The following is a 25000-nucleotide window of genomic DNA, read 5'->3' as shown; positions in this document are numbered from 1 at the left end:
AGAATGAGATACAACTAATAATATCCAATAAGATTACTGAAATTTGAAGAAAACTCTTTTCCACCATAATTCAGACCCCGTATTGGTCACAGTTCTGGCTACTTATGTGGCTCCATCTCTCAGGGGTTAGAGCACTGGTCTCGTAAACCAGGGGTCATGAGGTCCAATCTCACTGGGACCCAGTGTTTCCCAATGTTAAAATAGTCTATGCAATATCTTTAAGTGAGGAGAACCATTTCAATTTGGTCACACATTTGGATATTCAATTTGTACACAGAGTTATGATGTTCAGTCTAATCTGCTGATTGGTTACAAGAGCATGTCTAAAACATATTTGTTGCATTTTATTGGGCCGATTCTGTTCATGCTGATAGTTCCAACAAGTTTTTCACTATTATTATGAAACTATGGTAAGAGCTTTCCAATAATTTAACTTTAATGATAGCACAAAAACACACACACATTAGGAGGTTTTTAATACTTCTCACCCTGTTGTACACCTGTTCTGTTTCTGCTGACAGGCATGGTATTACCATTTCAGCTCACTACAGGACACTCTAACACAAAGTTGGAGAGCCATTAAAAATATGTCCAACTTTTTCAATATTTTCTATATAATTCAATTCAAGCAAAGACAGCTAATTTTTGCATTTATTTGATTTTCTGAAAAAGTTATATACTACATGCCTCAATCAAGGATATTGCAAATTTGTAGAATTTTTTTGTGAAAAGTCTACATTGGGACAAAAAGCGACAATAAAATGATAACAGAGATTTGAAATTTGCAGAAGATTTTTTTCCATCACTAAGCAGAATGAACCTACATAGTGCTGAAGGCAAGGCTCCATAGCTCTGGGGTTAGAGCGCTGGTCTTGTAAACCAGGGGTCGTGAGTTCAAATCTCACTGGGGCCTAGTGCTACTTTCTTGTTACTGCTGCTAAAATATAAATTGTAGCTCCCAATGTTGAAATAGTCTGCTCAAGAGCTTTAAGTGAGGAGAACCATTTCAATTTGGTCACACATTTGGATATTCAATTTGTACACAGAGTTATGATGTTCAGTCTAATCTGCAAATTGGTTCCAAGAGCATGTCTTAAAATTATTTTATTGTATTGACTTTGTTCATGCTGATAATCCCATCATAATTTTTCAGTATCATTACAAACTGTAGAAAGAGCTTTTCCATAATTAAACTTTAAAGATAGCAACAATGGTATATACATTGTATTGTACCGTGCATGAATCAACTTCATCAGTTGATCCAGAAGAGTTTTGAATTGACAACTGTAACTGCCAGAAGGCTTTTTTGGTCATGTAAGCATATATAAAGTACAAATGCAAGCATACTCAAGGTAATGACCACTATTGGTCACAAATATCTCAATATAAAGACATTCTGTCATATCATTTTGAAGGCATTCCAGACTAAGGAGCACAAGGTTTGTGAGGCATGGAAAACATGACCAACATTTCCTCAATTTTATATATACACCTATTCAACATACAGCAGCAAACTGAAAGTTTCTTTAAATTGTTTAATAGGTTATTAACTGCATGTCCCAAGCAGGCATTTCAGCAGTGGTCATTTGTTAAAAGTGTATATTTGGAGAATGAGCTACAACTAATAATATCCAATAAGATTACTGAAATTTGAAGAAAACTCTTTTCCACCATAATTCAGACCCCGTATTGGTCACAGTTCTGGCTACTTATGTGGCTCCATCTCTCAGGGTTTAGAGCACTGGTCTCGTAAACCAGGGGTCATGATGTCCAATCTCACTGGGACCCAGTGTTTCCCAATGTTAAAATAGTCTATGCAATATCTTTAAGTGAGGAGAACCATTTCAATTTGGTCACACATTTGGATATTCAATTTGTACACAGAGTTATGATGTTCAGTCTAATCTGCTGATTGTTTACAAGAGCATGTCTAAAATATATTTGTTGCATTTTATTGGGCCGATTCTGTTCATGCTGATAGTTCCAACAAGTTTTTCACTATTATTATGAAACTATGGTAAGAGCTTTCCAATAATTTTACTTTAATGATAGCAAAAAAACACACACATTAGGAGTTTTTTAATACTTCTCACCCTGTTGTACACCTGTTCTGTTTCTACTGACAGGCATGGTATTATCATTTCTGCTCACTACAGGACACTCTAACACAAAGTTGGAGAGCCATTAAAAATATGTCCAACTTTTTCAATATTTTCTATATAATTCAATTCAAGCAAAGACAGCTAATTTTTGCATTTATTTGATTTTCTGAAAAAGTTATATACTACATGCCTCAATCAAGTATATTGCAAATTTGTAGAATTTTTTTGTGAAAAGTCTACATTGGGACAAAAAGCGACAATAAAATGATAACAGAGATTTGAAATTTGCAGAAGATTTTTTTCCATCACTAAGCAGAATGAACATACATAGTGCTGAAGGCAAGGCTCCATAGCTCAGGGGTTAGAGCACTGGTCTTGTAAACCAGGGGTCATGAGTTCAAATCTCACTGGGGCCTAGTGCTACTTTCTTGTTACTGCTGCTAAAATATAAATTGCAGCTCCCAATGTTGAAATAGTCTGCTCAAGAGCTTTAAGTGAGGAGAACCATTTCAATTTGGTCACACATTTGGATATTCAATTTGTACACAGAGTTATGATGTTCAGTCTAATCTGCAAATTGGTTCCAAGAGCAAGTCTTAAAATTATTTTATTGTATTGACTCTGTTCATGCTGATAATCCCATCATAATTTTTCAGTATTATTACAAACTGTAGAAAGAGCTTTTCCATAATTAAACTTTAAAGATAGCAACAATGATATATACATTGTATTAATCTGTATTGTACCGTGCAGGAATCAACTTCATCAGTTGATCCAGAAGAGTTTTGAATTGACAACTGTAGCTGCCAGAAGGCTTTTTTGGTCATGTAAGCATATATAAAGTACAAATGCAAGCATACTCAAGGTAATGACCACTATTGGTCACAAATATCTCAATATAAAGACATTCTGTCATATCATTTTGAAGGCATTCCAGACTAAGGAGCACAAGGTTTGTGAGGCATGGAAAACATGACCAACATTTCCTCAATTTTATATATACACCTATTCAACATACAGCAGCAAACTGAAAGTTTCTTTAAATTGTTTAATAGGTTATTAACTGCATGTCCCAAGCAGGCATTTCAGCAGTGGTCATTTGTTAAAAGTGTATATTTGGAGAATGAGCTACAACTAATAATATCCAATAAGATTACTGAAATTTGAAGAAAACTCTTTTCCACCATAATTCAGACCCCGTATTGGTCACAGTTCTGGCTACTTATGTGGCTCCATAGCTCAGGGGTTAGAGCACTGGTCTCGTAAACCAGGGGTCATGAGGTCCAATCTCACTGGGACCTAGTGTTTCCCAATGTTAAAATAGTCTATGCAATATCTTTAAGTGAGGAGAACCATTTCAATTTGGTCACATATTTGGATGGTTAATTTGGACAAAGACATATGATGTTCAGTCTAATCTGCTGATTGGTTACAAGAGCATGTCTAAAATATATTTGTTGCATTTTATTGGGCCGATTCTGTTCATGCTGATAGTTCCAACAAGTTTTTCACTATTATTATGAAACTATGGTAAGAGCTTTCCAATAATTTAACTTTAATGATAGCAAAAAAACACACACATTAGGAGGTTTTTAATACTTCTCACCCTGTTGTACACCTGTTCTGTTTCTGCTGACAGGCATGGTATTATCATTTCAGCTCACTACAGGACACTCTAACACAAAGTTGGAGAGCCATTAAAAATATGTCCAACTTTTTCAATATTTTCTATATAATTCAATTCAAGCACAGACAGCTAATTTTTGCATTTATTTGATTTTCTGAAAAAGTTATATACTACATGCCTCAATCAAGGATATTGCAAATTTTTAGAATTTTTTTTGTGAAAAGTCTACATTGGGACAAAAAGCGACAATAAAATGATAACAGAGATTTGAAATTTGCAGAAGATTTTTTTCCATCACTAAGCAGAATGAACATACATAGTGCTGAAGGCAAGGCTCCATAGCTCAGGGGTTAGAGCACTGGTCTTGTAAACCAGCGGTCGTGAGCTCAAATCTCACTGGGGCCTAGTGCTACTTTCTTGTTACTGCTGCTAAAATATAAATTGCAGCTCCCAATGTTGAAATAGTCTGCTCAAGAGCTTTAAGTGAGGAGAACCATTTCAATTTGGTCACACATTTGGATATTCAATTTGTACACAGAGTTATGATGTTCAGTCTAATCTGCAAATTGGTTCCAAGAGCATGTCTTAAAATTATTTTATTGTACTGATTCTGTTCATGCTGATAATCCCATCATAATTTTTCAGTATCATTACAAACTGTAGATAGAGCTTTTCCATAATTAAACTTTAAAGATAACAACAATGGTATATACATTGTATTAATCTGTATTGTACCGTGCAGGAATCAACTTCATCAGTTGATCCAGAAGAGTTTTGAATTGACAACTGTAGCTGCCAGAAGGCTTTTTTGGTCATGTAAGCATATATAAAGTACAAATGCAAGCATACTCAAGGTAATGACCACTATTGGTCACAAATATCTCAATATAAAGACATTCTGTCATATCATTTTGAAGGCATTCCAGACTAAGGTTTGTGAGACATGGAAAACATGACCAACATTTCCTCAATTTTATATATACACCTATTCAACATACAACAGCAAACTGAAAGTTTCTTTAAATTGTTTAATAGGTTATTAACTGCATGTCCCAAGCAGGCATTTCAGCAGTGGTCATTTGTTAAAAGTGTATATTTGGAGAATGAGCTACAACTAATAATATCCAATAAGATTACTGAAATTTGAAGAAAACTCTTTTCCACCATAATTCAGACCCCATATTGGTCACAGTTCTGGCTACTTATGTGGCTCCATCTCTCAGGGGTTAGAGCACTTGTCTCGTAAACCAGGGGTCATGAGGTCCAATCTCACTGGGACCTAGTGTTTCCCAATGTTAAAATAGTCTATGCAATATCTTTAAGTGAGGAGAACCATTTCAATTTGGTCACACATTTGGATATTCAATTTGTACACAGAGTTATGATGTTCAGTCTAATCTGCTGATTGGTTACAAGAGCATGTCTAAAACATATTTGTTGCATTTTATTGGGCCGATTCTGTTCATGCTGATAGTTCCAACAAGTTTTTCACTATTATTATGAAACTATGGTAAGAGCTTTCCAATAATTTTACTTTAATGATAGCAAAAAAACACACACATTAGGAGGTTTTTAATACTTCTCACCCTGTTGTACACCTGTTCTGTTTCTGCTGACAGGCATGGTATTATCATTTCAGCTCACTACAGGACACTCTAACACAAAGTTGGAGAGCCATTAAAAATATGTCCAACTTTTTCAATATTTTCTATATAATTCAATTCAAGCAAAGACAGCTAATTTTTGCATTTATTTGATTTTCTGAAAAAGTTATATACTACATGCCTCAATCAAGGATATTGCAAATTTGTAGAATTTTTTTGTGAAAAGTCTACATTGGGACAAAAAGCGACAATAAAATGATAACAGAGATTTGAAATTTGCAGAAGATTTTTTTCCATCACTAAGCAGAATGAACATACATAGTGCTGAAGGCAAGGCTCCATAGCTCAGGGGTTAGAGCACTGGTCTTGTAAACCAGGGGTTGTGAGTTCAAATCTCACTGGGGCCTAGTGCTACTTTCTTGTTACTGCTGCTAAAATATAAATTGCAGCTCCCAATGTTGAAATAGTCTGCTCAAGAGCTTTAAGTGAGGAGAACCATTTCAATTTGGTCACACATTTGGATATTCAATTTGTACACAGAGTTATGATGTTCAGTCTAATCTGCAAATTGGTTCCAAGAGCATGTCTTAAAATTATTTTATTGTACTGATTCTGTTCATGCTGATAATCCCATCATAATTTTTCAGTATCATTACAAACTGTAGAAAGAGCTTTTCCATAATTAAACTTTAAAGATAGCAACAATGGTATATACATTGTATTAATCTGTATTGTACCGTGCAGGAATCAACTTCATCAGTTGATTCTGAAGAGTTTTGAATTGACAACTGTAGCTGCCAGAAGGCTTTTTTGGTCATGTAAGCATATATAAAGAACACATGCAAGCATACTCAAGGTAATGACCACTATTGGTCACAAATATCTCAATATAAAGACATTCTGTCATATCATTTTGAAGGCATTCCAGACTAAGGAGCACAAGGTTTGTGAGGCATAGAAAACATGACCAACATTTCCTCAATTTTATATATACACCTATTCAACATACAACAGCAAACTGAAAGTTTCTTTAAATTGTTTAATAGGTTATTAACTGCATGTCCCAAGCAGGCATTTCAGCAGTGGTCATTTGTTAAAAGTGTATATTTGGAGAATGAGATACAACTAATAATATCCAATAAGATTACTGAAATTTGAAGAAAACTCTTTTCCACCATAATTCAGACCCCGTATTGGTCACAGTTCTGGCTACTTATGTGGCTCCATCTCTCAGGGGTTAGAGCACTGGTCTCGTAAACCAGGGGTCATGAGGTCCAATCTCACTGGGACCCAGTGTTTCCCAATGTTAAAATAGTCTATGCAATATCTTTAAGTGAGGAGAACCATTTCAATTTGGTCACACATTTGGATATTCAATTTGTACACAGAGTTATGATGTTCAGTCTAATCTGCTGATTGGTTACAAGAGCATGTCTAAAACATATTTGTTGCATTTTATTGGGCCGATTCTGTTCATGCTGATAGTTCCAACAAGTTTTTCACTATTATTATGAAACTATGGTAAGAGCTTTCCAATAATTTTACTTTAATGATAGCAAAAAAACACACACATTAGGAGGTTTTTAATACTTCTCACCCTGTTGTACACCTGTTCTGTTTCTGCTGACAGGCATGGTATTATTATTTCAGCTCACTACAGGACACTCTAACACAAAGTTGGAGAGCCATTAAAAATATGTCCAACTTTTTCAATATTTTCTATATAATTCAATTAAAGCAAAGACAGCTAATTTTTGCATTTATTTGATTTTCTGAAAAAGTTATATACTACATGCCTCAATCAAGGATATTGCAAATTTGTAGAATTTTTTTGTGAAAAGTCTACATTGGGACAAAAAGCGACAATAAAATGATAACAGAGATTTGAAATTTGCAAAAGATTTTTTTCCATCACTAAGCAGAATGAACATACATAGTGCTGAAGGCAAGGCTCCATAGCTCAGGGGTTAGAGCACTGGTCTTGTAAACCAGGGGTTGTGAGTTCAAATCTCACTGGGGCCTAGTGCTACTTTCTTGTTACTGCTGCTAAAATATAAATTGCAGCTCCCAATGTTGAAATAGTCTGCTCAAGAGCTTTAAGTGAGGAGAACCATTTCAATTTGGTCACACATTTGGATATTCAATTTGTACACAGAGTTATGATGTTCAGTCTAATCTGCAAATTGGTTCCAAGAGCGTGTCTTAAAATTATTTTATTGTACTGATTCTGTTCATGCTGATAATCCCATCATAATTTTTCAGTATCATTACAAACTGTAGAAAGAGCTTTTCCATAATTAAACTTTAAAGATAGCAACAATGGTATATACATTGTATTAATCTGTATTGTACCGTGCAGGAATCAACTTCATCAGTTGATCCAGAAGAGTTTTGAATTGACAACTGTAGCTGCCAGAAGGCTTTTTTGGTCATGTAAGCATATATAAAGTACAAATGCAAGCATACTCAAGGTAATGACCACTATTGGTCACAAATATCTCAATATAAAGACATTCTGTCATATCATTTTGAAGGCATTCCAGTCTAAGGAGCACAAGGTTTGTGAGGCATAGAAAACATGACCAACATTTCCTCAATTTTATATATACACCTATTCAACATACAACAGCAAACTGAAAGTTTCTTTAAATTGTTTAATAGGTTATTAACTGCATGTCCCAAGCAGGCATTTCAGCAGTGGTCATTTGTTAAAAGTGTATATTTGGAGAATGAGATACAACTAATAATATCCAATAAGATTACTGAAATTTGAAGAAAACTCTTTTCCACCATAATTCAGACCCCGTATTGGTCACAGTTCTGGCTACTTATGTGGCTCCATCTCTCAGGGGTTAGAGCACTGGTCTCGTAAACCAGGGGTCATGAGGTCCAATCTCACTGGGACCCAGTGTTTCCCAATGTTAAAATAGTCTATGCAATATCTTTAAGTGAGGAGAACCATTTCAATTTGGTCACACATTTGGATATTCAATTTGTACACAGAGTTATGATGTTCAGTCTAATCTGCTGATTGGTTACAAGAGCATGTCTAAAACATAGTTGTTGCATTTTATTGGGCCGATTCTGTTCATGCTGATAGTTCCAACAAGTTTTTCACTATTATTATGAAACTATGGTAAGAGCTTTCCAATAATTTTACTTTAATGATAGCAAAAAAACACACACATTAGGAGGTTTTTAATACTTCTCACCCTGTTGTACACCTGTTCTGTTTCTGCTGACAGGCATGGTATTATCATTTCAGCTCACTACAGGACACTCTAACACAAAGTTGGAGAGCCATTAAAAATATGTCCAACTTTTTCAATATTTTCTATATAATTCAATTCAAGCAAAGACAGCTAATTTTTGCATTTATTTGATTTTCTGAAAAAGTTATATACTACATGTCTCAATCAAGGATATTGCAAATTTGTAGAATTTTTTTGTGAAAAGTCTACATTGGGACAAAAAGCGACAATAAAATGATAACAGAACATACATAGTGCTGAAGGCAAGGCTCCATAGCTCAGGGGTTGGAGCACTGGTTTTGTAAACCAGGGGTCGTGAGTTCAAATCTCACTGGGGCCTAGTGCTACTTTCTTGTTACTGCTGCTAAAATATAAATTGCAGCTCCCAATGTTGAAATAGTCTGCTCAAGAGCTTTAAGTGAGGAGAACCATTTCAATTTGGTCACACATTTGGATATTCAATTTGTACACAGAGTTATGATGTTCAGTCTAATCTGCAAATTGGTACCAAGAGCATGTCTTAAAATTATTTTATTGTACTGATTCTGTTCATGCTGATAATCCCATCATAATTTTTCAGTATCATTACAAACTGTAGAAAGAGCTTTTCCATAATTAAACTTTAAAGATAGCAACAATGGTATATACATTGTATTAATCTGTATTGTACCGTGCAGGAATCAACTTCATCAGTTGATTCTAAAGAGTTTTGAATTGACAACTGTAGCTGCCAGAAGGCTTTTTTGGTCATGTAAGCATATAAAAAGTACAAATGCAAGCATACTCAAGGTAATGACCACTATTGGTCACAAATATCTCAATATAAAGACATTCTGTCATATCATTTTGAAGGCATTCCAGACTAAGGAGCACAAGGTTTGTGAGGCATAGAAAACATGACCAACATTTCCTCAATTTTATATATACACCTATTCAACATACAACAGCAAACTGAAAGTTTCTTTAAATTGTTTAATAGGTTATTAACTGCATGTCCCAAGCAGGCATTTCAGCAGTGGTCATCTGTTAAAAGTGTATATTTGGAGAATGAGCTACAACTAATAATATCCAATAAGATTACTGAAATTTGAAGAAAACTCTTTTCCACCATAATTCAGACCCCGTATTGGTCACAGTTCTGGCTACTTATGTGGCTCCATCTCTCAGGGGTTAGAGCACTGGTCTCGTAAACCAGGGGTCATGAGGTCCAATCTCACTGGGACCTAGTGTTTCCCAATGTTAAAATAGTCTATGCAATATCTTTAAGTGAGGAGAACCATTTCAATTTGGTCACACATTTGGATATTCAATTTGTACACAGAGTTATGATGTTCAGTCTAATCTGCTATTTGGTTACAAGAGCATGTCTAAAACATATTTGTTGCATTTTATTGGGCCGATTCTGTTCATGCTGATAGTTCCAACAAGTTTTTCACTATTATTATGAAACTATGGTAAGAGCTTTCCAATAATTTTACTTTAATGATAGCAAAAAAACACACACATTAGGAGGTTTTTAATACTTCTCACCCTGTTGTACACCTGTTCTGTTTCTGCTGACAGGCATGGTATTATCATTTCAGCTCACTACAGGACACTCTAACACAAAGTTGGAGAGCCATTAAAAATATGTCCAACTTTTCAATATTTTCTATATAATTCAATTCAAGCAAAGACAGCTAATTTTTGCATTTATTTGATTTTCTTAAAAAGTTATATACTACATGCCTCAATCAAGGATATTGCAAATTTGTAGAATTTTTTTGTGAAAAGTCTACATTGGGACAAAAAGCGACAATAAAATGATAACAGAGAATTGAAATTTGCAGAAGATTTTTTTCCATCACTAAGCAGAATGAACATACATAGTGCTGAAGGCAAGGCTCCATAGCTCAGGGGTTAAAACACTGGTCTTGTAAACCAGGGGTCGTGAGTTCAAATCTCACTGGGGCCTAGTGCTACTTTCTTGTTACTGCTGCTAAAATATAAATTGCAGCTCCCAATGTTGAAATAGTCTGCTCAAGAGCTTGGATATTCAATTTGTACAGAGTTATGATGTTCAGTCTAATCTGCAAATTGGTTCCAAGAGCATGTCTTAAAATTATTTTATTGTACTGATTCTGTTCATGCTGATAATCCCATCATAATTTTTCAGTATCATTACAAACTGTAGAAAGAGCTTTTCCATAATTAAACTTTAAAGATAGCAACAATGGTATATACATTGTATTAATCTGTATTGTACCGTGCAGGAATCAACTTCATCAGTTGATCCAGAAGAGTTTTGAATTGACAACTGTAGCTGCCAGAAAGCTTTTTTGGTCATGTAAGCATATATAAAGTACAAATGCAAGCATACTCAAGGTAATGACCACTATTGGTCACAAATATCTCAATTTAAAGACATTCTGTCATATCATTTTGAAGGCATTCCAGACTAAGGAGCACAAGGTTTGTGAGGCATAGAAAACATGACCAACATTTCCTCAATTTTATATATACACCTATTCAACATACAACAGCAAACTGAAAGTTTCTTTAAATTGTTTAATAGGTTATTAACTGCATGTCCCAAGCAGGCATTTCAGCAGTGGTCATTTGTTAAAAGTGTATATTTGGAGAATGAGCTACAACTAATAATATCCAATAAGATTACTGAAATTTGAAGAAAACTCTTTTCCACCATAATTCAGACCCCGTATTGGTCACAGTTCTGGCTACTTATGTGGCTCCATAGCTCAGGGGTTAGAGCACTGGTCTCGTAAACCAGGGGTCATGAGGTCCAATCTCACTGGGACCTAGTGTTTCCCAATGTTAAAATAGTCTATGCAATATCTTTAAGTGAGGAGAACCATTTCAATTTGGTCACACATTTGGATATTCAATTTGTACACAGAGTTATGATGTTCAGTCTAATCTGCTGATTGGTTACAAGAGCATGTCTAAAATATATTTGTTGCATTTTATTTGGCCGATTCTGTTCATGCTGATAGTTCCAACAAGTTTTTCACTATTATTATGAAACTATGGTAAGAGCTTTCCAATAATTTTACTTTAATGATAGCAAAAAAACACACACATTAGGAGGTTTTTAATACTTCTCACCCTGTTGTACACCTGTTCTGTTTCTGCTGACAGGCATGGTATTATCATTTCAGCTCACTACAGGACACTCTAACACAAAGTTGGAGCGCCATTAAAAATATGTCCAACTTTTTCAATATTTTCTATATAATTCAATTCAAGCAAAGACAGCTAATTTTTGCATTTATTTGATTTTCTGAAAAAGTTATATACTACATGCCTCAATCAAGGATATTGCAAATTTGTAGAATTTTTTTGTGAAAAGTCTACATTGGGACAAAAAGCGACAATAAAATGATAACAGAGATTTGAAATTTGCAGAAGATTTTTTTCCATCACTAAGCAGAATGAACATACATAGTGCTGAAGGCAAGGCTCCATAGCTCAGGGGTTAAAACACTGGTCTTGTAAACCAGGGGTCGTGAGTTCAAATCTCACTGGGGCCTAGTGCTACTTTCTTGTTACTGCTGCTAAAATATAAATTGCAGCTCCCAATGTTGAAATAGTCTGCTCAAGAGCTTGGATATTCAATTTGTACAGAGTTATGATGTTCAGTCTAATCTGCAAATTGGTTCCAAGAGCATGTCTTAAAATTATTTTATTGTACTGATTCTGTTCATGCTGATAATCCCATCATAATTTTTCAGTATCATTACAAACTGTAGAAAGAGCTTTTCCATAATTAAACTTTAAAGATAGCAACAATGGTATATACATTGTATTAATCTGTATTGTACCGTGCAGGAATCAACTTCATCAGTTGATCCAGAAGAGTTTTGAATTGACAACTGTAGCTGCCAGAAGGCTTTTTTGGTCATGTAAGCATATATAAAGTACAAATGCAAGCATACTCAAGGTAATGACCACTATTGGTCACAAATATCTCAATTTAAAGACATTCTGTCATATCATTTTGAAGGCATTCCAGACTAAGGAGCACAAGGTTTGTGAGGCATAGAAAACATGACCAACATTTCCTCAATTTTATATATACACCTATTCAACATACAACAGCAAACTGAAAGTTTCTTTAAATTGTTTAATAGGTTATTAACTGCATGTCCCAAGCAGACATTTCAGCAGTGGTCATTTGTTAAAAGTGTATATTTGGAGAATGAGCTACAACTAATAATATCCAATAAGATTACTGAAATTTGAAGAAAACTCTTTTCCACCATAATTCAGACCCCGTATTGGTCACAGTTCTGGCTACTTATGTGGCTCCATCTCTCAGGGGTTAGAGCACTGGTCTCGTAAACCAGGGGTCATGAGGTCCAATCTCACTGGGACCTAGTGTTTCCCAATGTTAAAATAGTCTATGCAATATCTTTAAGTGAGGAGAACCATTTCAATTTGGTCACATATTTGGATGGTTAATTTGGACAAAGACATATGATGTTCAGTCTAATCTGCTGATTGGTTACAAGAGCATGTCTAAAATATATTTGTTGCATTTTATTGGGCCGATTCTGTTCATGCTGATAGTTCCAACAAGTTTTTCACTATTATTATGAAACTATGGTAAGAGCTTTCCAATAATTTTCTTTAATGATAGCAAAAAAACACACACATTAGGAGGTTTTTAATACTTCTCACCCTGTTGTACACCTGTTCTGTTTCTGCTGACAGGCATGGTATTATCATTTCAGCTCACTACAGGACACTCTAACACAAAGTTGGAGAGCCATTAAAAATATGTCCAACTTTTTCAATATTTTCTATATAATTCAATTCAAGCAAAGACAGCTAATTTTTGCATTTATTTGATTTTCTGAAAAAGTTATATACTACATGCCTCAATCAAGGATATTGCAAATTTGTAGAATTTTTGTGTGAAAAGTCTACATTGGGACAAAAAGCGACAATAAAATGATAACAGAGATTTGAAATTTGCAGAAGATTTTTTTCCATCACTAAGCAGAATGAACATACATAGCGCTGAAGGCAAGGCTCCATAGCTCAGGGGTTAGAGCACTGGTCTTGTAAACCAGGGGTCGTGAGTTCAAATCTCACTGGGGCCTAGTGCTACTTTCTTGTTACTGCTGCTAAAATATAAATTGCAGCTCCCAATGTTGAAATAGTCTACTCAAGAGCTTTAAGTGAGGAGAACCATTTAAATTTGGTCACACATTTGGATATTCAATTTGTACACAGAGTTATGATGTTCAGTCTAATCTGCAAATTGGTTCCAAGAGCATGTCTTAAAATTATTTTATTGTACTGATTCTGTTCATGCTGATAATCCCATCATAATTTTTCAGTATCATTACAAACTGTAGAAAGAGCTTTTCCATAATTAAACTTTAAAGATAGCAACAATGGTATATACATTGCAGCTTTGCAGCTCCCAATGTTGAAATAGTCTGCTCAAGAGCTTTAAGTGAGGAGAACCATTTAAATTTGGTCACACATTTGGATATTCAATTTGTACACAGAGTTATGATGTTCAGTCTAATCTGCAAATTGGTTCCAAGAGCATGTCTTAAAATTATTTTATTGTACTGATTCTGTTCATGCTGATAATCCCATCATAATTTTTCAGTATCATTACAAACTGTAGAAAGAGCTTTTCCATAATTAAACTTTAAAGATAGCAACAATGGTATATACATTGTATTAATCTGTATTGTACCGTGCAGGAATCAACTTCATCAGTTGATCCAGAAGAGTTTTGAATTGACAACTGTAGCTGCCAGAAGGCTTTTTTGGTCATGTAAGCATATATAAAGTACAAATGCAAGCATACTCAAGGTAATGACCACTATTGGTCACAAATATCTCAATATAAAGACATTCTGTCATATCATTTTGAAGGCATTCCAGACTAAGGAGCACAAGGTTTGTGAGGCATGGAAAACATGACCAACATTTCCTCAATTTTATATATACACCTATTCAACATACAACAGCAAACTGAAAGTTTCATTAAATTGTTTAATAGGTTATTAACTGCATGTCCCAAGCAGGCATTTCAGCAGTGGTCATTTGTTAAAAGTGTATATTTGGAGAATGAGCTACAACTAATAATATCCAATAAGATTACTGAAATTTGAAGAAAACTCTTTTCCACCATAATTCAGACCCCATATTGGTCACAGTTCTGGCTACTTATGTGGCTCCATCTCTCAGGGGTTAGAGCACTGGTCTCGTAAACCAGGGGTCATGAGGTCCAATCTCACTGGGACCTAGTGTTTCCCAATGTTAAAATAGTCTATGCAATATCTTTAAGTGAGGAGAACCATTTCAATTTGGTCACACATTTGGATATTCAATTTGTACACAGAGTTATGATGTTCAGTCTAATCTGCTGATTGGTTACAAGAGCATGTCTAAAACATATTTGTTGCATTTTATTGGGCCGATTCTGTTCATGCTGATAGTTCCAACAAGTTTTTCACTATTATTATGAAACTATGGTAAGAGCTTTCCAATAATTTAACTTTAATGATAGCACAAAAACACACACATTAGGAGGTTTTTAATACTTCTCACCCTGTTGTACACCTGTTCTGTTTCTGCTGACAGGCATGGTATTATCATTTCAGCTCACTACAGGACACTCTAACACAAAGTTGGAGAGCCATTAAAAATATGTCCAACTTTTTCAATACTTTCTATATAATTCAATTCAAGCAAAGACAGCTAATTTTTGCATTTATTTGATTTTCTGAAAAAGTTATATACTACATGCCTCAATCAAGGATATTGCAAATTTGTAGAATTTTTTTGTGAAAAGTCTACATTGGGACAAAAAGCGACAATAAAATGATAACAGAGATTTGAAATTTGCAGAAGATTTTTTTCCATCACTAAGCAGAATGAACATACATAGCGCTGAAGGCAAGGCTCCATAGCTCAGGGGTTAGAGCACTGGTCTTGTAAACCAGGGGTCGTGAGTTCAAATCTCACTGGGGCCTAGTGCTACTTTCTTGTTACTGCTGCTAAAATATAAATTGCAGCTCCCAATTTTGAAATAGTCTGCTCAAGAGCTTTAAGTGAGGAGAACCATTTAAATTTGGTCACACATTTGGATATTCAATTTGTACACAGAGTTATGATGTTCAGTCTAATCTGCAAATTGGTTCCAAGAGCATGTCTTAAAATTATTTTATTGTACTGATTCTGTTCATGCTGATAATCCCATCATAATTTTTCAGTATCATTACAAACTGTAGAAAGAGCTTTTCCATAATTAAACTTTAAAGATAGCAACAATGGTATATACATTGTATTAATCTGTATTGTACCGTGCAGGAATCAACTTCATCAGTTGATCCAGAAGAGTTTTGAATTGACAACTGTAGCTGCCAGAAAGCTTTTTTGGTCATGTAAGCATATATAAAGTACAAATGCAAGCATACTCAAGGTAATGACCACTATTGGTCACAAATATCTCAATTTAAAGACATTCTGTCATATCATTTTGAAGGCATTCCAGACTAAGGAGCACAAGGTTTGTGAGGCATAGAAAACATGACCAACATTTCCTCAATTTTATATATACACCTATTCAACATACAACAGCAAACTGAAAGTTTCTTTAAATTGTTTAATAGGTCATTAACTGCATGCCCCAAGCAGGCATTTCAGCAGTGGTCATTTGTTAAAAGTGTATATTTGGAGAATGAGCTACAACTAATAATATCCAATAAGATTACTGAAATTTGAAGAAAACTCTTTTCCACCATAATTCAGACCCCGTATTGGTCACAGTTCTGGCTACTTATGTGGCTCCATAGCTCAGGGGTTAGAGCACTGGTCTCGTAAACCAGGGGTCATGAGGTCCAATCTCACTGGGACCTAGTGTTTCCCAATGTTAAAATAGTCTATGCAATATCTTTAAGTGAGGATAACCATTTCAATTTGGTCACATATTTGGATGGTTAATTTGGACAAAGACATATGATGTTCAGTCTAATCTGCTGATTGGTTACAAGAGCATGTCTAAAACATAGTTGTTGCATTTTATTGGGCCGATTCTGTTCATGCTGATAGTTCCAACAAGTTTTTCACTATTATTATGAAACTATGGTAAGAGCTTTCCAATAATTTTACTTTAATGATAGCAAAAAAACACACACATTAGGAGGTTTTTAATACTTCTCACCCTGTTGTACACCTGTTCTGTTTCTGCTGACAGGCATGGTATTATCATTTCAGCTCACTACAGGACACTCTAACACAAAGTTGGAGAGCCATTAAAAATATGTCCAACTTTTTCAATATTTTCTATATAATTCAATTCAAGCAAAGACAGCTAATTTTTGCATTTATTTGATTTTCTGATAAAGTTATATACTACATGCCTCAATCAAGGATATTGCAAATTTGTAGAATTTTTTTGTGAAAAGTCTACATTGGGACAAAAAGCGACAATAAAATGATAACAGAACATACATAGTGCTGAAGGCAAGGCTCCATAGTTCAGGGGTTGGAGCACTGGTCTTGTAAACCAGGGGTCGTGAGTTCAAATCTCACTGGGGCCTAGTGCTACTTTCTTGTTACTGCTGCTAAAATATAAATTGCAGCTCCCAATGTTGAAATAGTCTGCTCAAGAGCTTTAAGTGAGGAGAACCATTTCAATTTGGTCACACATTTGGATATTCAATTTGTACACAGAGTTATGATGTTCAGTCTAATCTGCAAATTGGTTCCAAGAGCATGTCTTAAAATTATTTTATTGTACTGATTCTGTTCATGCTGATAATCCCATCATAATTTTTCAGTATCATTACAAACTGTAGAAAGAGCTTTTCCATAATTAAACTTTAAAGATAGCAACAATGGTATATACATTGTATTAATCTGTATTGTACCGTGCAGGAATCAACTTCATCAGTTGATTCTAAAGAGTTTTGAATTGACAACTGTAGCTGCCAGAAGGCTTTTTTGGTCATGTAAGCATATAAAAAGTACAAATGCAAGCATACTCAAGGTAATGACCACTATTGGTCACAAATATCTCAATATAAAGACTTTCTGTCATATCATTTTGAAGGCATTCCAGACTAAGGAGCACAAGGTTTGTGAGGCATAGAAAACATGACCAACATTTCCTCAATTTTATATATACACCTATTCAACATACAACAGCAAACTGAAAGTTTCTTTAAATTGTTTAATAGGTTATTAACTGCATGTCCCAAGCAGGCATTTCAGCAGTGGTCATCTGTTAAAAGTGTATATTTGGAGAATGAGCTACAACTAATAATATCCAATAAGATTACTGAAATTTGAAGAAAACTCTTTTCCACCATAATTCAGACCCCGTATTGGTCACAGTTCTGGCTACTTATGTGGCTCCATCTCTCAGGGGTTAGAGCACTGGTCTCGTAAACCAGGGGTCATGAGGTCCAATCTCACTGGGACCTAGTGTTTCCCAATGTTAAAATAGTCTATGCAATATCTTTAAGTGAGGAGAACCATTTCAATTTGGTCACACATTTGGATATTCAATTTGTACACAGAGTTATGATGTTCAGTCTAATCTGCTGATTGGTTACAAGAGCATGTCTAAAATATATTTGTTGCATTTTATTGGGCCGATTCTGTTCATGCTGATAGTTCCAACAAGTTTTTCACTATTATTATGAAACTATGGTAAGAGCTTTCCAATAATTTTACTTTAATGATAGCAAAAAAACACACACATTAGGAGGTTTTTAATACTTCTCACCCTGTTGTACACCTGTTCTGTTTCTGCTGACAGGCATGGTATTATCATTTCAGCTCACTACAGGACACTCTAACACAAAGTTGGAGAGCCATTAAAAATATGTCCAACTTTTTCAATATTTTCTATATAATTCAATTCAAGCAAAGACAGCTAATTTTTGCATTTATTTGATTTTCTGAAAAAGTTATATACTACATGCCTCAATCAAGGATATTGCAAATTTGTAGAATTTTTTTGTGAAAAGTCTACATTGGGACAAAAAGCGACAATAAAATGATAACAGAGATTTGAAATTTGCAGAAGATTTTTTTCCATCACTAAGCAGAATGAACATACATAGTGCTGAAGGCAAGGCTCCATAGCTCAGTGGTTAAAACACTGGTCTTGTAAACCAGGGGTCGTGAGTTCAAATCTCACTGGGGCCTAGTGCTACTTTCTTGTTACTGCTGCTAAAATATAAATTGCAGCTCCCAATGTTGAAATAGTCTGCTCAAGAGCTTGGATATTCAATTTGTACAGAGTTATGATGTTCAGTCTAATCTGCAAATTGGTTCCAAGAGCATGTCTTAAAATTATTTTATTGTACTGATTCTGTTCATGCTGATAATCCCATCATAATTTTTCAGTATCATTACAAACTGTAGAAAGAGCTTTTCCATAATTAAACTTTAAAGATAGCAACAATGGTATATACATTGTATTAATCTGTATTGTACCGTGCAGGAATCAACTTCATCAGTTGATCCAGAAGAGTTTTGAATTGACAACTGTAGCTGCCAGAAGGCTTTTTTGGTCATGTAAGCATATATAAAGTACAAATGCAAGCATACTCAAGGTAATGACCACTATTGGTCACAAATATCTCAATTTAAAGACATTCTGTCATATCATTTTGAAGGCATTCCAGACTAAGGAGCACAAGGTTTGTGAGGCATAGAAAACATGACCAACATTTCCTCAATTTTATATATACACCTATTCAACATACAACAGCAAACTGAAAGTTTCTTTAAATTGTTTAATAGGTTATTAACTGCATGTCCCAAGCAGACATTTCAGCAGTGGTCATTTGTTAAAAGTGTATATTTGGAGAATGAGCTACAACTAATAATATCCAATAAGATTACTGAAATTTGAAGAAAACTCTTTTCCACCATAATTCAGACCCCGTATTGGTCACAGTTCTGGCTACTTATGTGGCTCCATCTCTCAGGGGTTAGAGCACTGGTCTCGTAAACCAGGGGTCATGAGGTCCAATCTCACTGGGACCTAGTGTTTCCCAATGTTAAAATAGTCTATGCAATATCTTTAAGTGAGGAGAACCATTTCAATTTGGTCACACATTTGGATATTCAATTTGTACACAGAGTTATGATGTTCAGTCTAATCTGCTGATTGGTTACAAGAGCATGTCTAAAACATATTTGCTGCATTTTATTGGGCCGATTCTGTTCATGCTGATAGTTCCAACAAGTTTTTCACTATTATTATGAAACTATGGTAAGAGCTTTCCAATAATTTAACTTTAATGATAGCACAAAAACACACACATTAGGAGGTTTTTAATACTTCTCACCCTGTTGTACACCTGTTCTGTTTCTGCTGACAGGCATGGTATTATCATTTCAGCTCACTACAGGACACTCTAACACAAAGTTGGAGAGCCATTAAAAATATGTCCAACTTTTTCAATATTTTCTATATAATTCAATTCAAGCAAAGACAGCTAATTTTTGCATTTATTTGATTTTCTGAAAAAGTTATATACTTCATGCCTCAATCAAGGATATTGCAAATTTGTAGAATTTTTTTGTGAAAAGTCTACATTGGGACAAAAAGCGACAATAAAATGATAACAGAGATTTGAAATTTGCAGAAGATTTTTTTCCATCACTAATCAGAATGTACATACATAGTGCTGAAGGCAAGGCTCCATAGCTCAGGGGTTAGAGCACTGGTCTTGTAAACCAGGGGTCGTGAGTTCAAATCTCACTGGGGCCTAGTGCTACTTTCTTGTTACTGCTGCTAAAATATAAATTGCAGCTCCCAATGTTGAAATAGTCTGCTCAAGAGCATTAAGTGAGGAGAACCATTTCAATTTGGTCACACATTTGAATATTCAATTTGTTCACAGAGTTATGATGTTCAGTCTAATCTGCAAATTGGTTCCAAGAGCATGTCTTAAAATTATTTTATTGTACTGATTCTGTTCATGCTGATAATCCCATCATAATTTTTCAGTATCATTACAAACTGTAGAAAGAGCTTTTCCATAATTAAACTTTAAAGATAGCAACAATGGTATATACATTGTATTGTACCGTGCATGAATCAACTTCATCAGTTGATCCAGAAGAGTTTTGAATTGACAACTGTAGCTGCCAGAAGGCTTTTTTGGTCATGTAAGCATATATAAAGTACAAATGCAAGCATACTCAAGGTAATGACCACTATTGGTCACAAATATCTCAATATAAAGACATTCTGTCATATCATTTTGAAGGCATTCCAGACTAAGGAGCACAAGGTTTGTGAGGCATGGAAAACATGACCAACATTTCCTCAATTTTATATATACACCTATTCAACATACAGCAGCAAACTGAAAGTTTCTTTAAATTGTTTAATAGGTTATTAACTGCATGTCCCAAGCAGGCATTTCAGCAGTGGTCATTTGTTAAAAGTGTATATTTGGAGAATGAGCTACAACTAATAATATCCAATAAGATTACTGAAATTTGAAGAAAACTCTTTTCCACCATAATTCAGACCCCATATTGGTCACAGTTCTGGCTACTTATGTGGCTCCATAGCTCAGGGGTTAGAGCACTGGTCTCGTAAACCAGGGGTCATGAGGTCCAATCTCACTGGGACCTAGTGTTTCCCAATGTTAAAATAGTCTATGCAATATCTTTAAGTGAGGAGAACCATTTCAATTTGGTCACATATTTGGATGGTTAATTTGGACAAAGACATATGATGTTCAGTCTAATCTGCTGATTGGTTACAAGAGCATGTCTAAAACATATTTGTTGCATTTTATTGGGCCGATTCTGTTCATGCTGATAGTTCCAACAAGTTTTTCACTATTATTATGAAACTATGGTAAGAGCTTTCCAATAATTTTACTTTAATGATAGCAAAAAAACACACACATTAGGAGGTTTTTAATACTTCTCACCCTGTTGTACACCTGTTCTGTTTCTGCTGACAGGCATGGTATTATCATTTCAGCTCACTACAGGACACTCTAACACAAAGTTGGAGAGCCATTAAAAATATGTCCAACTTTTTCAATATTTTCTATATAATTCAATTCAAGCAAAGACAACTAATTTTTGCATTTATTTGATTTTCTGAAAAAGTTATATACTACATGCCTCAATCAAGGATATTGCAAATTTGTAGAATTTTTTGGTGAAAAGTCTACATTGGGACAAAAAGCGACAATAAAATGATAACAGAGATTTGAAATTTGCAGAAGATTTTTTTCCATCACTAAGCAGAATGAACATACATAGTGCTGAAGGCAAGGCTCCATAGCTCAGGGGTTAGAGCACTGGTCTTGTAAACCAGGGGTCGTGAGTTCAAATCTCACTGGGGCCTAGTGCTACTTTCTTGTTACTGCTGCTAAAATATAAATTGCAGCTCCCAATGTTGAAATAGTCTGCTCAAGAGCTTTAAGTGAGGAGAACCATTTCAATTTGGTCACACAATTGGATATTCAATTTGTACACAGAGTTATGATGTTCAGTCTAATCTGCAAATTGGTTCCAAGAGCATGTCTTAAAATTATTTTATTGTACTGATTCTGTTCATGCTGATAATCCCATCATAATTTTTCAGTATAATTACAAACTGTAGAAAGAGCTTTTCCATAATTAAACTTTAAAGATAGCAACAATGGTATATACATTGTATTGTACCGTGCATGAATCAACTTCATCAGTTGATCCAGAAGAGTTTTGAATTGACAACTGTAGCTGCCAGAAGGCTTTTTTGGTCATGTAAGCATATATAAAGTACAAATGCAAGCATACTCAAGGTAATGACCACTATTGGTCACAAATATCTCAATATAAAGACATTCTGTCATATCATTTTGAAGGCATTCCAGACTAAGGAGCACAAGGTTTGTGAGGCATGGAAAACATGACCAATATTTCCTCAATTTTATATATACACCTATTCAACATACAACAGCAAACTGAAAGTTTCATTAAATTGTTTAACAGGTTATTAACTGCATGTCCCAAGCAGGCATTTCAGCAGTGGTAATTTGTTAAAAGTGTATATTTGGAGAATGAGCTACAACTAATAATATCCAATAAGATTACTGAAATTTTAAGAAAACTCTTTTCCACCATAATTCAGACCCCATATTGGTCACAGTTCTGGCTACTTATGTGGCTCCATCTCTCAGGGGTTAGAGCACTGGTCTCGTAAACCAGGGGTCATGAGGTCCAATCTCACTGGGACCTATTGTTTCCCAATGTTAAAATAGTCTATGCAATATCTTTAAGTGAGGAGAACCATTTCAATTTGGTCACACATTTGGATATTCAATTTGTACACAGAGTTATGATGTTCAGTCTAATCTGCTGATTGGTTACAAGAGCATGTCTAAAACATATTTGTTGCATTTTATTGGGCCGATTCTGTTCATGCTGATAGTTCCAACAAGTTTTTCACTATTATTATGAAACTATGGTAAGAGCTTTCCAATAATTTAACTTTAATGATAGCACAAAAACACACACATTAGGAGGTTTTTAATACTTCTCACCCTATTGTACACCTGTTCTGTTTCTGCTGACAGGCATGGTATTATCATTTCAGCTCACTACAGGACACTCTAACACAAAGTTGGAGAGCCATTAAAAATATGTCCAACTTTTTCAATATTTTCTATATAATTCAATTCAAGCAAAGACAGCTAATTTTTGCATTTATTTGATTTTCTGAAAAAGTTATATAATACATGCCTCAATCAAGGATATTGCAAATTTGTAGAATTTTTTTGTGAAAAGTCTACATTGGGACAAAAAGCGACAATAAAATGATAACAGAGATTTGAAATTTGCAGAAGATTTTTTTCCATCACTAAGCAGAATGAACATACATAATGCTGAAGGCAAGGCTCCATAGCTCAGGGGTTAGAGCACTGGTCTTGTAAACCAGGAGTTGTGAGTTCAAATCTCACTGGGGCCTAGTGCTACTTTCTTGTTACTGCTGCTAAAATATAAATTGCAGCTCCCAATGTTGAAATAGTCTGCTCAAGAGCTTTAAGTGAGGAGAACCATTTCAATTTGGTCACACAATTGGATATTCAATTTGTACACAGAGTTATGATGTTCAGTCTAATCTGCAAATTGGTTCCAAGAGCATGTCTTAAAATTATTTTATTGTACTGATTCTGTCCATGCTGATAATCCCATCATAATTTTTCAGTATAATTACAAACTGTAGAAAGAGCTTTTCCATAATTAAACTTTAAAGATAGCAACAATGGTATATACATTGTATTGTACCGTGCATGAATCAACTTCATCAGTTGATCCAGAAGAGTTTTGAATTGACAACTGTAGCTGCCAGAAGGCTTTTTTGGTCATGTAAGCATATATAAAGTACAAATGCAAGCATACTCAAGGTAATGACCACTATTGGTCACAAATATCTCAATATAAAGACATTCTGTCATATCATTTTGAAGGCATTCCAGACTAAGGAGCACAAGGTTTGTGAGGCATGGAAAACATGACCAACATTTCCTCAATTTTATATATACACCTATTCAACATACAGCAGCAAACTGAAAGTTTCTTTAAATTGTTTAATAGGTTATTAACTGCATGTCCCAAGCAGGCATTTCAGCAGTGGTCATTTGTTAAAAGTGTATATTTGGAGAATGAGCTACAACTAATAATATCCAATAAGATTACTGAAATTTGAAGAAAACTCTTTTCCACCATAATTCAGACCACGTATTGGTCACAGTTCTGGCTACTTATGTGGCTCCATAGCTCAGGGGTTAGAGCACTGGTCTCGTAAACCAGGGGTCATGAGGTCCAATCTCACTGGGACCTAGTGTTTCCCAATGTTAAAATAGTCTATGCAATATCTTTAAGTGAGGAGAACCATTTAAATTTGGTCACATATTTGGATGGTTAATTTGGACAAAGACATATGATGTTCAGTCTAATCTGCTGATTGGTTACAAGAGCATGTCTAAAACATATTTGTTGCATTTTATTGGGCCGATTCTGTTCATGCTGATAGTTCCAACAAGTTTTTCACTATTATTATGAAACTATGGTAAGAGCTTTCCAATAATTTAACTTTAATGATAGCACAAAAACACACACATTAGGAGGTTTTTAATACTTCTCACCCTGTTGTACACCTGTTCTGTTTCTGCTGACAGGCATGGTATTATCATTTCAGCTCACTACAGGACACTCTAACACAAAGTTGGAGAGCCATTAAAAATATGTCCAACTTTTTCAATATTTTCTATATAATTCAATTCAAGCAAAGACAGCTAATTTTTGCATTTATTTGATTTTCTGAAAAAGTTATATACTACATGCCTCAATCAAGGATATTGCAAATTTGTAGAATTTTTGTGGGAAAAGTCTACATTGGGACAAAAAGCG

The 25000-nt window shown here is 34.8% G+C and overlaps 15 non-coding genes across 15 annotated transcripts; all 15 read left to right on the top strand.

Annotated features, from left to right (window-relative positions):
* Positions 1-840: 840 nt before the first annotated feature.
* On the top strand, positions 841-913 carry TRNAT-UGU (transfer RNA threonine (anticodon UGU)). The gene has a single exon. It is a non-coding gene; the product is annotated as a tRNA-Thr (tRNA).
* A 1532-nt stretch (positions 914-2445) lies between these two features.
* On the top strand, positions 2446-2518 carry TRNAT-UGU (transfer RNA threonine (anticodon UGU)). The gene has a single exon. It is a non-coding gene; the product is annotated as a tRNA-Thr (tRNA).
* A 1543-nt stretch (positions 2519-4061) lies between these two features.
* On the top strand, positions 4062-4134 carry TRNAT-UGU (transfer RNA threonine (anticodon UGU)). Its single transcript has one exon. It is a non-coding gene; the product is annotated as a tRNA-Thr (tRNA).
* A 1533-nt stretch (positions 4135-5667) lies between these two features.
* Positions 5668-5740, top strand: TRNAT-UGU (transfer RNA threonine (anticodon UGU)). Its single transcript has one exon. It is a non-coding gene; the product is annotated as a tRNA-Thr (tRNA).
* Positions 5741-7282: 1542 nt separating this feature from the next.
* Positions 7283-7355, top strand: TRNAT-UGU (transfer RNA threonine (anticodon UGU)). Its single transcript has one exon. It is a non-coding gene; the product is annotated as a tRNA-Thr (tRNA).
* A 1496-nt stretch (positions 7356-8851) lies between these two features.
* TRNAT-UGU (transfer RNA threonine (anticodon UGU)) lies at positions 8852-8924 on the top strand. The gene has a single exon. It is a non-coding gene; the product is annotated as a tRNA-Thr (tRNA).
* Positions 8925-10465: 1541 nt separating this feature from the next.
* On the top strand, positions 10466-10538 carry TRNAT-UGU (transfer RNA threonine (anticodon UGU)). The gene has a single exon. It is a non-coding gene; the product is annotated as a tRNA-Thr (tRNA).
* A 1503-nt stretch (positions 10539-12041) lies between these two features.
* Positions 12042-12114, top strand: TRNAT-UGU (transfer RNA threonine (anticodon UGU)). The gene has a single exon. It is a non-coding gene; the product is annotated as a tRNA-Thr (tRNA).
* A 1502-nt stretch (positions 12115-13616) lies between these two features.
* On the top strand, positions 13617-13689 carry TRNAT-UGU (transfer RNA threonine (anticodon UGU)). Its single transcript has one exon. It is a non-coding gene; the product is annotated as a tRNA-Thr (tRNA).
* A 1823-nt stretch (positions 13690-15512) lies between these two features.
* TRNAT-UGU (transfer RNA threonine (anticodon UGU)) lies at positions 15513-15585 on the top strand. Its single transcript has one exon. It is a non-coding gene; the product is annotated as a tRNA-Thr (tRNA).
* Positions 15586-17081: 1496 nt separating this feature from the next.
* Positions 17082-17154, top strand: TRNAT-UGU (transfer RNA threonine (anticodon UGU)). Its single transcript has one exon. It is a non-coding gene; the product is annotated as a tRNA-Thr (tRNA).
* A 1542-nt stretch (positions 17155-18696) lies between these two features.
* Positions 18697-18769, top strand: TRNAT-UGU (transfer RNA threonine (anticodon UGU)). Its single transcript has one exon. It is a non-coding gene; the product is annotated as a tRNA-Thr (tRNA).
* Positions 18770-20272: 1503 nt separating this feature from the next.
* Positions 20273-20345, top strand: TRNAT-UGU (transfer RNA threonine (anticodon UGU)). The gene has a single exon. It is a non-coding gene; the product is annotated as a tRNA-Thr (tRNA).
* Positions 20346-21877: 1532 nt separating this feature from the next.
* TRNAT-UGU (transfer RNA threonine (anticodon UGU)) lies at positions 21878-21950 on the top strand. The gene has a single exon. It is a non-coding gene; the product is annotated as a tRNA-Thr (tRNA).
* A 1532-nt stretch (positions 21951-23482) lies between these two features.
* Positions 23483-23555, top strand: TRNAT-UGU (transfer RNA threonine (anticodon UGU)). Its single transcript has one exon. It is a non-coding gene; the product is annotated as a tRNA-Thr (tRNA).
* Positions 23556-25000: the final 1445 nt, after the last annotated feature.

The sequence above is a fragment of the Pseudophryne corroboree genome, chromosome 11, assembly GCF_028390025.1.
Source record: "Pseudophryne corroboree isolate aPseCor3 chromosome 11, aPseCor3.hap2, whole genome shotgun sequence".
Taxonomy (NCBI): domain Eukaryota; kingdom Metazoa; phylum Chordata; class Amphibia; order Anura; family Myobatrachidae; genus Pseudophryne; species Pseudophryne corroboree.
This window is presented reverse-complemented; position numbering and strand designations above follow the sequence as displayed.